Genomic DNA, 13119 nt, shown 5'->3' with positions numbered 1-13119 from the left:
TTGTTAAAATGAATCTTTATTCGTGAACAACTTGTGTTCGACTCGCTAAGCAAACGAGCCGAATACGAATACACTTTTTGAGCTCGAAATATAAACGAGCCGAACACGAGCTGAATATATTGAATCAATTGCATTTATTTAATTATTTTTTTAACTGCAAAAATTTAATTAATTGCTATTATAATTTGTTAAACAAAATTTAAATGAATAACAAATTTATTTACTGAATTTAAGAAATATTTTAAATAATAATAAATTCTTCACAAAGTTTAGGTATATTTAGATATGATAGGTCAAACACAGCCACCTCTGACTCCACTTGACCTATTTCTCATAAAACTAAGATAGCCCTAAGATAGCCATTATTTATTTATTTATTTATTTATTTTAAATTGTAAAAATACCTACTCCATTTTCTTATATACAACTAAGATAGCCATATTTATTTATTTATTTTTAATTGTAAAAATACCTACTCCATTTTCTTATATACTAAAATAATATGTTTATTATTTATTTATTTATTTATTTAATATTTCTTATGTTTAATATGGGTGAATGCCAACTGGGGGGAGTTTGGCTTATGCCATTGAGTGGTACTTATTTATTGAGGAAGATCTGTGTTGAAAGTTAGGGAAGATTTTATTCCCCTTATCTCTTCCATTAAATAAGCAATGAATATATATATTATGATCCAAATATAGTTTTGATGCACCATATGTTAAGCTATGGTTACCAAATATATGCCTAAAATTAAATAGCAACTTGGGTAAGAGATTTTAAAATTATGAGAAATATTTTTTTGACTTCATCATCAATTTTTCTTGAAGAAACAAGATTATTTTCTTGTGAGATTAGAGATTTAGTCATGTTTTTATATGAGAGTGGGGTAAGGAGTTGTTTTTAGTCATTCATACATTTTTTTTTTAGCCAAATAAGTAATAATTATAATTTAAAAAGGGGTGGCTAATGGATAGAAAAAGAGACTAAGAGATGATTTACTCTTTTTAAATATGCAACTAATAAATAATGTTTAGTGTTTTTTTTTTGTTTTAATTTTTTGAATGAATAATGCTTTTTCCATGAATAAATGCTGGTGAAATCTTGAAATTACTATATCAATCATGTCTATGAACTAAAAAAAAATTAAATTTTTTTTTTGTCTAGATTTATCGATGGAGTACACCATCACTCATTGTAGGTGATTAGAAACTTGTTGCTAATTTTGTCTTCTAAATCTCATGTTTGTTGTGAGTTACAGAAGTGGATAAGAAAGATAGAAAGCTACATGAATTAAAACAATGCTAAAGTTTTCCTCTACTCCATCATGATACATTCCAGGTAGAAGCTACGCTACATATAGTGAGACCTTGAAGATTCTAGAGAATAGAAATTACAGTGATGCGAATGTAGTTACAGGATTAGGTCATCCTGATATAGTGGTAGTGATTGTCTCTTCTATTATGTGGTTGTTACCCCGATTTCAAGGAGAGGGGACTTGCTAAAAACACTAAGCATGGACTTGAGCAGGTTGAATCTCTGCTTGGTCAACGATGTAGTAAAAATATCAGCGGGTTGATCCTATCTCATGATACATTGTATTTGGAGGTTGTCGACTTGAATGTGTTGTCTAATAAAATGATAATATATTTTTATTTGTTTAGTGTGAGCATGAAAAATCGAGTTATTTGTAATAGCCTTTACAAGATGTTGTCACAAGAAAAGTTTGGTTACTTGATGTGGTTCAATTTTTAGCTTAGTGAGTAAATGCCTTAACCATAGTAATATATCTGCTATGGTAGCCACCAATGCTCGATATTCATCTTTCGTTGATGATTGAGCCACTATGTTTTGATTCTTTACAGTCCAAGAAATAGGTGTATTGCCCAGAAAAGTGCAAAAACCTATGGTCAATTTTTGGCCACTTGAGCTCCACCAAATTTGCATCCACGTATGTATGCAGAAGCAGTTCCTCTTGTGTGATTCAAAGGCCTGGGTTACTTTTACCGTTTAGATAACATAGGAGTCTTATAAGGAGTCAATAATGGTGTATAGATGGGGTTTGCATATGTTGGCACAATTGATGGACCACAAATGAAATGTTCGATCGAGTTAAGATCAAGTATTCCGGTGCTCTTGTGATCTCCCTGTATTCAGTTGGGATTTCCAATGGTAAAGCTTGAGCTGGCACAATTGATGGACCGCAAATGAAATGTTCGATCAAGTTATGATCAAGTATTCCGGTGCTCTTGTGATCTCCATGTATTCAGTTGGGATTTCCAATGGTAAAGCTTGAGTTGAGGGATCATGCTTTTTGGCTAGTAGTGGTGCAGAGAACAGTTTGTATCCCAACATCCCAATATCTTGCTGTATGCAAATGAGATATTGTTGTTGGCTAAGGAGCAACTAACTTGAGGTTCTACTGACTTCTATGTCTGAAAATTTTTAGACTTGTCCTAGCTGCTTGATGTAAAATATGGACATGAGCAAGGTTTTTAGAGTTGAAATGGTTGTAGGATTGTTACCTTTTATTAGGATGTCATCAATGAATATCAGCACAAAGATTTGTTGTCTCCATTTTGAGGAAATAAGTAAGGATGGATTTGTTATGCTGGTGTCAATTCCAAAGGTAAGAAAAAATTCTGAAATATCGACTAACCATTATCTAGATGATCTTTTGAGACTGTATAAGACTTTCTTAAGTAAACACACATCCTTGAAGTTTATAAGTTGGTGCATATACACTATTTCATTCAAATTTCATGTAGAAATACATTTTCAACATCAAACTGAAAAAAAAGCTAATTTTTTTATTAAATGCTATAGTGAGAAGGATCTAAAGTGTTTTCGTCTTTGCTATCAAATTAAATGTTTCATAGTAGTTTACTCTACACTCTTGCTTATATCTTTAAGCCACCAATATCGATTTTGAGCAAGCTATCATACCATCAAATTTAATCTTTGTACAATATGCTCATCGACAACCAAGGATATGGTAATTGAGTGTCGTTGGAGTTAATTCCCACGCGCTTTGAGTTTGGAGAGCATTCAATTATTCACTCATGGATTTCTACAAATTGGGGGACATAATCACTTTAGTATAAAATATGGGGTTTGGAGTATTTTGCAGTTGATGTGAAAGATTAAGTTTATGTTTTAGCTTCAACTTCTTTGTTTTAGATATGGCTTTCTTGGTTGTGCTATCTCGTGCTGTTATGATGCATTCAGAATGTTGTCTTGTGACAGAGTTAACTCTTGTGCATGTATTGGTGGTTGTGGAGTTGCTGGATTCAAAGGTTTGAGATGTAGAGAGGTGCGTAGGAAGCTGAATATTTGCTCTCCAATGGACTAATGCGGTTAGTAGAAAATAGAACCAATAATAGCGGGTTTGATGATTATACAGTAGGTTCAATTGGCTTAATATCGATATAAGTGAATGGAAAGATGTTTTCATTAAACACCACATGTCGAGAAATAATAATTTTGACATATTGCGGGTTGTAACATTTGAAACATTTTTGTGCTGAGAATAACCAAGAAATACACACGGGGTTGAGAGAGTTGCTAATTGATGTGGCACGATATGTTGTAACCATGGGTAGCAACATCATCCAAATCCTTCAAGGCTAGAATATGTTGGTGGGTGATTATAGAGCATCTTATGGGGAAGTAAAGTTGTTTTGGATGGTAGAAAATTGTTTAGATAGGTGACTGTCATAAGGGCTTCTACCTAGAAGTTTGATGGAATGAAAGCATCATGCAATAGTGCTCAAGTTATTTCTATGAGATGGCAGTGCTTGCGTTCAACCATGCCATTTTGTTTAAGGGTTTAAGGTTATGAGGATTGGTGTATTATCCAACATTAAGATAGAAAGTTTTGAAAAATGGAACAATTGTATTCTCCAGTTACGCCAAACCTTAATATCTCGATGAATTTTGTAAATTAGTTATCAATTATTTTGATGAATTCCATTTTTGGTGGTTTTAATTTTCTTATAATGGGAAATAACCAACAAAAGTGTGAGAAACCATTAATAAACAACACATAATAATCGTAATATTGATTGGAAAAAATTGGGGATGGACCCCATGCATCATAGTGTATAAGTTGAAAAGACAATGAATTATATAAAATCATTGAAAGAAATGGTAGTTTGTGACTTTTGTTGCAGTTGCAACTCTAACAAATAGATGCTTTAGCTTGTATGCGAAGAGATGGGTGTATCCTAGTAAGAATATGAAGTATGTCGTTATGAGGATGGTCAAGTAGCTTATGCTATTTTGTGGATAGTTAGGTAGATGTGACATGAGCTTGATGTGGAACCATAGGTTTGTTAGTGTAATCCATTGTATGAATTGGGTACAACCACTTAGAAATGTTGCCCTGAAGAATCACTCAACGTGTTGCTTGTGCACAGATAATATATTGTGTGATATAGATGGAGCATGCCAAATTGGGGTTGGAGAAGCCTACACTCAAGTGACGGAGGTTGCCATCACCAGTGTGTTGAATCAAAACTGATTGCCCATTGCCAACGACCACTTGTTTTTCTCCAGTTGTTGGATTAGGCACGTGGATCTGATTGAGATCAAATGTGATATGTGTCGTTGCCCCAGAATTAAGCACCCATCTGGATGTTTTGGACTGTAAGGTATGATTAGAAGGAACATAGTCCAAATTTTGAAGATGCTAGCATGTCTTGGCCGAATGACCAAACTTATTACAAATTTGGCATAATTGATTAGCATTCTGGGTTGAGGACATCTCCCTTTAATTCATGGAGTTGAGGTGTTCTATATATATAGTGTCCTTTGAGGTTGTTCGAGTGTCAACCCCTTGATGCAGTAAGAGCCATACACAGATTAGGGGATTGTTCTAGTTTCAAGTTATCAGTTGCCTGATTGATCTCTTCACTACACAAGAAGATAATATATATTATCTAGGTCCATGGGATGCAACTGGGTATGAATCACAATTTCGAAGGGCTAACAACTTGCAGGAGTACCATTCAACATGTATAGAATCACATCTTCCTGATCAAATTGTCCACCGGTTGCTAATATGTTGTCAACTAATGTTTCTACAATTGCTAGGTACTGTGTCATTGATTGATTGTTCAAAGAGAGATTGTGTAGCCCGTTTTTGATTTGAATATAATGGTATTTGTTAGTTGGTTGTAGTTGATTTTCTATGGTGATTTAAACTTCAGTTAATGTGGAGAGATAAAGGATGTATGGAAGAACAATCGAAGAAATGATCGAATCTAGTGCTAATATCAAATTTTGATATATCAAAATCCACATTGTAAAATTGGGATTGAGAATAAGAGAATCAGTTGTAGAGCTGTTAAATTTTGGAAGATATGAATTTGTACCATCTAAGAAACCATGGAAGCCATTTGCAATGAAAAATTTGAGAACCTGACCTTTCCACAATGGATAACTTTCAATCGTCAGTTGGGTTTGGGTCAGATTTTTTATATTTCTCATGAAAAATTTGAAAGAGGGAAGAATATTTGTATGGTGTATTGGATCTACAACGGTAGTGCCTTGCTTTTCCGACAATTGCGAGCTAGACATACCCAGAAGTCCTCCAGGAGATCTAAGAAGGTAGAAGTCCTTACTGTTAGCAGAAGAGCAATATATGAGAATATGTTGGATGAAAGCCCGAATCAGCTTGGGCTTCCTTGCTTTCATACCATATAGAAATATAAAAAATCGAAAGAAAGCCACAAGTATTAAAAATATGCCAAAGTTTTCCTCTACTCCATCATCACACATTCCAAATAGAAGCAACACTACATACAGAGAAACCAGAAAGTTTATAGAGAGTAGCCATTCAACAAGGTCAAAGTCAGGTACACATACTAGGTGACCTTGCTATAGCGTTAGTGCCGATTATCTTCTCTGTTCAATCATGTGGTCGTTACGCTTTCGTACACATTTATTTTTAAAACTTAACACAACAACATAACTCAAAATTTTTGTAAAATTATGTCAGCTATTTATTATAGATCATACGAATTATTAACATAATAAGTAGATTACTATTATTTTACAAGTAATTTAATATATTGGTAATACATATTTAATAAGCAATTTTGTATTGCTCTGTGCACCTCTATTTGGCAAGTAACAATTCATGCCTGGGTTGATGACTCCAAATAACTGCATGATATATAAGAATTTCATGATATAAATATACATTTTCCAAAAAAAAGAAGAACTAAATGTAATAAAAATAATAAAATTAAGATCGCAATAATAAATTTACAAAATAATTTATCCAATTTTATGAATCTAGCAATGGAGAAATTATTCCGTGCGGACACAGCTTGTAGAGATGTATGCGGTGTCCGATCACCACTTTTTAGAAAAAAAAAAAAAAAAATCAAAGTGGATTACTGAAATACATCTTTGTGGTAATCGACGGTATAGATCAGATACCACATGCAGCATGCGATGTACGTACGAAATAATTTTCCCCGGCATTTAATCGAGATCAGAACCTCAGAAAAAAAAAAATAAATTATATTCAATTGATGCTGCGCATCTCATCATTTGATTTATTGATTTTAAAAATGATGAGAGGGGGAGCAAACGGGATCAAATAGTACAAATTTATCCTAAAAAACATGCTGATGGTCTGGAGGGGGGGGGGGGCTGTGGAGGGGGGGGGGGCAGCATCAAAGGAATAAACAGAAAATACACAAAATTAACTTTTTAAAAGTTTATATATTAATTATTTTAATTTAAAATTTGGGGTGCTCATGTACATACCACCCAATTCCTACGGATTTAGGGGCGTAAACGAGCCGAACACGAGCGAGCCCAGGATCAGCTCGTTTTCGGCTCATTTATATTTCGAGCTCAAAAAGTGTGTCTGCATTCGACTCGTTTGTTTAGCGAGCCGAACACGAGCCGTTCACGAACAAAGAGTCATTTTGACAATCCTAATCACGTAACCATAAGATGTTAAGAATTGAGGCAAGATTTAAAATATCATTTGAATCTAATATAATAAATTTTATTTTATTTTCTTGATTAATACTTTTAATTGATTGTAAATTTTTATAGCTGCATGAACGAACAAATATTTGTTCATGTTGTTCGTGTTCATAAGTTTAGCTTAAAAAAATATTCGCGCTTGACTCCCTTGTTTAACAAACGAATCCGTATTGACAGCCTTATATGCATTTATATATCTAACGCCCAAACTTTATTTTTTTACTTTTATACCACCCAAATCTTCCATGTCACGTAAAAAAATACTTACATTTTTAACTTTTAACCATTGCATGTATAGATAAGATGGTATATACGTAAAAATTAAAGATCAGATGTTAGAGAAAAGTAAATATATATGAATTGAGTGGTATATATGTAAATCTTAATTTTAAATTAAAGAAAATCAAACGTTTTATTAAGCCGGAGTGTTTATGATTCCCACTTCTACGATACCTTATGGAAGGATCCAAAATGTAAATTTTAGTTTTAAGGAGTTCTGGTGAAAAATATTTTAAATATTTATTTTGCAACTTCATTTTTTATTTTCATGATTTAAGCACTCATAGAGCTAAGAGTCAATTCTATTCCATCCATATATGACAATAGATATATCATAATCTTGTTTGTAAGTAGGGTTGTAAATGAGTCGAGTTTGAGAGAACTCAAGTTTGGGTCTTGTTTGGTTCGTTCGAAATTAATTTTATTCAAAATTGATTATGAACTGTGTGTTAGTGTTCGGCTCGATTTAGATATTTTTATAATTTTGTTTGTGTTTTGGCTTGAAAATAGCTCGCTTAAATTAATTACAAAAAAAATGTAGGGTCATGTATTCAAACCTCCACCATTCTCACGCAATGAAAAGCACAAACCAGGTCACAACATAAGTTGTCACGATTTAAGCTTAAATATAAATATATATAATTCATTATTATATGAATATTATATATATTTTTATATATTGCGAGCTAAAATGCAAAAAAAAAAAAATTAAGTTGAATGTTTGTAATTCCTTCAAATTTGATTATTTCGAAAAAATGGATTGTATGTTAATCAAAGAACACAATATTCTCAAAGCCTTTCTCATATAACCGCTAAAAAAATCGTCGAATAAATATGAAAGTCACCATGGAGAGATGGAAAGAAGACGGTTATCTCAAACTAAATTTGGTTTGTTAGAGTTGAATTTCTTATCATGAGCGTCAATGAAGAGGAGAAAGAGCCGCAAGTGTTGTAGGAGAGGAGCAGTAACCCGAGCATTGTCAGAGCCCAAGGATAGCCGAAGCCCTGACATAAATGAGAAGAAGAGAGAATGCAGGTTTAACGAGATCAGATTAGGTTTAAATAAACTATTAGTAGATCTTCGACTAATATTTTAACGACAAAATATTTGAGGCTGAAGTTTTAGCCAATATTTAACCGCTTTTAAGTGAATTTTCATATAGCTGAGAACTCAATCCATTTTTTCAGTCATTAAGCTAATGCTGTTGAAATTTCAACCGCATATTCAACTACTAAGTGATTCTGCCATGATTGTAACCACCAAAAAAACCGGTGGAAAAAATCGATCAGAAGTTTATGTCTCTGCTTCTTACTCGAGGCATCGTCTATGCCCAATGCACCTTTTAGGCATATGATCCAAATCTATGTGTTGGTGAATGCAAAGCTTTAATATAAAATGTTTAACAAACCTTTCTATACATCAACAATAATTGCTTGTTTGTAATCATTTATTATAGTGTTAATTTTTTAATGAATTTCAATGCTTCTCCCTCTTCTTTCTATTTAAGCTTGAGCCATGCTAAAGTGAACAAGCGTGGCAACTTACCTAAGTTGAGTTCATTAGAATGACATCTATTAGTAGGATCTCATGGATGGGTTTGCTTGCTACCATTTTAAGTTTCTTGGTGAGTCTATGGGCATTTTAAGAGACTTGAAGGTTTAGGATCATTTGGGGGTCTTTTTTTAATTTTTAATTATTTAATGTTTTATTATTTTCTTAAAAAATATATAAAGATGTGGTACTTTTACACTATAAATATCATTTTTTAAAAACTTTTAATTTAATGCTCTATTTTTTTCTCCATATTATCTAAATTTCCTAAATCCATCTTCCAACGATATTTATGAAATCCTGGATTTAAGGCAAAATGGAAGAAAAACGAGAGTTAAGTCATAAGAAATAATAATATTTCAGCAGCAGGTCACTGCAAGTTTTGTTGCTGCTATCAAGATTGATCACATAATGTAGCACCAAGTTTGATCCTTGGACAGGAGGCTGGGTATGAATCCATGTATGAAAGTAGTCGATCCGCTGGCTCTAATGATTTTTGCTATGATGACTCTTAATTATGTGAACTAAGACGACGCGGCAGTTTATAAGGAAGTTTTCTATAGATAATTGGTACAACGGTCATTTGGCTATGACAAGTGTTTAACCGGTTATCTTATATGAGTCATTGTCTATATATATATATATAATGACGTATATGAGTTGAGAGGGTTAAGGGAGAGAAAAATTCTAAGAGCAAGGTGAGGAACCAAGAAAACTTGTATCGAGATCTAGAACGATAGAGAACTAGAGGAGATTGGTTCGTCCTTGAGGAACCAAGAATACTTGTATCGATATCAAGATTGATAGAGAGTTGGAGGAGATTGGTTCGTTTTTCAAATTGTGAGGTGTAATCTTCAACATTGTCTTAGTAAATTGTCTCTTGATTCCGTCCTGTGGATGTAAATTTTATGGACCGAATCATGTAAGTTCTCGATATTATTTTTTGCATTTGCTTTGTGGTTTTACTATTCCTTTTTGCTGTCCTGTGGTTCTCTTGGCAGCAGACTCTGCTACAGTTTTTCGGGGCCTGAGATTTTCACAGGAGGTAAGTTTCCATGAACAGGGAGGTGGTGACAAACGATTTTAATGCTGGAGAGAAGAAACTTTAGAGGAGGAATTGATTGCTCTTCAATGCTGAGTGGGATGCTAGAATTTTGTTAAGAATGGATGTGGAGGAGTCCTCCATGGCTGCAATGATGCTCAGGCTCTGATACCAAGTAAGAAAACAAGAAGGAGAGTTTGGAATGTACTTACTGAAGCGAGCAGGGAATAACTTCCATTCCACCGATAACTACAGAATGGAGGAAAAGATACATAAGCAGAACACAAGCTCTATAATTCACCTCATTTCATGGCAGCTTTCAGGTACACCTTATATAATAATAGTAGAATATTCTAGAGAGTAAAAAAACTGCTTATGGCTATGTCATATGAGTTGTCCTTGAGGTAGTGGGGGAGTGAGCTGCTGCTGAAACATTATGGTTTGTTATGATCCAACAAATCAAAGTTAATACAGCTTAAAAATGAACTATACAATGTGTCAAATGAAGAATCGGACAATGACACAATACTTAGCACAAATTAAAGTATTGATAGACAATATTGCTGCATCCGGATCATGTATCTTTTCTTCTGTTATGTAGAATCTTAGCACAAATTAAAGTATTGATAGAACCTCTGTTCTGCGTTTGTCTTTTCCATCATCATGTAGTTATCGGTGGAATGGAAGTTATTCCCTGCTCGGTTCAGTAAGTTTATTCCCAACTTTCCTTGCTGTTTTTTACATTAAGAACTTGTAGAATTTAAAAATGTCATTTTTGCTGTTTGGCAGGATTTAGATTACTTCCTCCTTAAATCTTTCTCAAATCAGGCTTCCAAACAACCCTTAGTTTGTGACTGATTAAGAGTCAGTTTGGGGCAGCTTATTGGTTGTTGTGACGTTTTAAAAACTCACATAACCTGTTTGGGTAAACTGCGTTTTCAAAACACTGAAAACAGCGTTTTCACACAGCACCTGTTTAGGTGCGGTGACAGCTTTCTGGCTGGGGTCTGACTTTTCCAAAAAATAAGCTGCAGCTGCCCCAAATAGACCCTTAGTATTTTGAATAATTAGTTTGTAAAGCTCTAATTTATTAATAATTATAATTAGATATTTATTTACCCTAAGTTGCTAATAAATAAAACAGCCATTATAATTATTGTTGTGAGTGTCAATTAATATAGTTAATAAAAACCTTAATTTTTTTTAAGATTCTGAAATTGAATTTATGTTTCAGCACTTGAATCCTTAGAAAACTAAATTTGAATCTAGCGTAAGAAATTAAAGAATTTATGCCTCCCAAGAAGAATATAACTATGATTTTTAAAAAAAATAAAAATATGGAATTTAATTATTGAAAAGGACGGACTACCAGTTTAGGAATTATATACCTTTTGAGTAATCATAGACATTTTGAAAATCTATTTATTTTCATTTGTAAATCACTTGAATGAAATCATTTTTACAATGCTCCCTTCACTATCTTTAAAAAAATGAAATGTACATTTTCATGCATAAATTTGTGACACTAAGGCGTGATAAGTGTAAATATCAAATTTTGAGTGTTAGATATGTAAGTACATAAGATTTGGATTGTACGTGTTAACAATTGCGATTGAGATTGAGAAGGAGAAGAGAAAGAGAAGAGACAAAGAAAAGTGGCTAGGGTTTCAATTTCATCAATTACCTTATTACAAGACTATATATATATATATATATATAATAAGTAAAAGACTAAACTACCCTTAAGTAGGGTAAAATAATAGAAATACAAAATTATAATATCTAACATTCCCCTCAAACTCACGATGCATCAAGAAGAATCATCGAGAGTTTGCTAGTCAAAAAACAAAAACGTTTAGTGAAATGCGACTTCGTAAACACGTCAACAAGTTGCAATGAGCAAGAAATATAGGGTAAGGTGATGGTGTCATGTTGAAAGTGATGGCGAGTGAAATGACAATTAATCTCATTATATTTGGTGCACTCATGGAAGACTAAGTTGCGGACAATTTGTATAGTCCTCTTGTTATCACAGTACATAGTAGTTGGGCTAGAGAAAGAGACACCCATATCAACAAGTAACCAGCGCAACCAAATAATTTCTACAGTGGTGGATGCCATGACACTACACTCAGCTTCGGTAGAAGATCGAGAGATAACTGCTCATTTCTTACTATTCGAAGAAATGAGAGAATCTCTTAGAAAAATACAAAATCTTGTGGTAGACTTACGATTTGTGGAATCACCACCCCAATAAACATCTGAGTAGGCACATAATTCCAAGGAGGAAGATGCAGGAAAGAGAAGACTCTAAAATTGAGTGCCCCAAATATAATGAAGAATGCGAAGAACAACTGCCCAATAAACTGTAGTAGAAGGGGCAACAAACTGGCTGACAACATGTACTGCATAGGTCATATCAGGTATAGTGATGGTAAGATATACCAAGCTGCCAACAAGTGTATGATACAAAGTGGGATCGGACAAAGGAACACCATCAGAGGAAGTATAATGAACATTAAGATCAAGAGGAGTAGCAGTTGTTCGAGTATCAGAGAGGCGAGCTTGTTCAAGGATGGTGCCAATATACTTAGATTGGGAAAGAAGATAACCTCTAGGAGAATAAACCACTTCGATCCCCAAAAAATATCGAAGAGTACCCAAATCTTTCATCTTAAACTGTTGAGCTGATTGTAATTTCAACTCTTCAATCCCATTATCATCATCCACAGTAATAATCATGTCATCAACATATAGAGAGAGTATGATATGACCATGGGAGATACTCTTGAGAAACAAGACAGTGTCATGTGAGCTAGAATGAAAACCAAGCGATGCAATCACGATAGAGAACTTTTCAAACCAAGCTTGAGGAGCTTGTTTAAGACCATAGAAAGCTTTCTTTAATTTACAAACTTCACCATGATTATGAGAGACACCTGATGGAGGCACCATGTAAACTTCCTCTTGAAGATCACCATTTAAGAATGCATTTTTAATATCCATTTGAGAAATATGCCACTGATGAATAGATGCGACTATAATAAGAGTACGAATAGTAGTCATTTTGGCAACAGGAGCAAATGTTTCTTCATAATCCAGACCATACTGTTGAGAAAGTCCCTTAGCAACCAAACAAGCTTTATATCGCTCAACTGACTCATCATAATTGGTTTTGATTTTATAAATCCAACGAGAACCAATTGTACGTTTTCTTGGAGGAAGAGAGATAAGGTCT

The sequence above is a fragment of the Phalaenopsis equestris genome, unplaced genomic scaffold (genome assembly GCF_001263595.1).
Source record: "Phalaenopsis equestris unplaced genomic scaffold, ASM126359v1 Scaffold000008, whole genome shotgun sequence".
In the NCBI taxonomy this organism is placed as follows: domain Eukaryota; kingdom Viridiplantae; phylum Streptophyta; class Magnoliopsida; order Asparagales; family Orchidaceae; genus Phalaenopsis; species Phalaenopsis equestris.
This window is presented reverse-complemented; position numbering follows the sequence as displayed.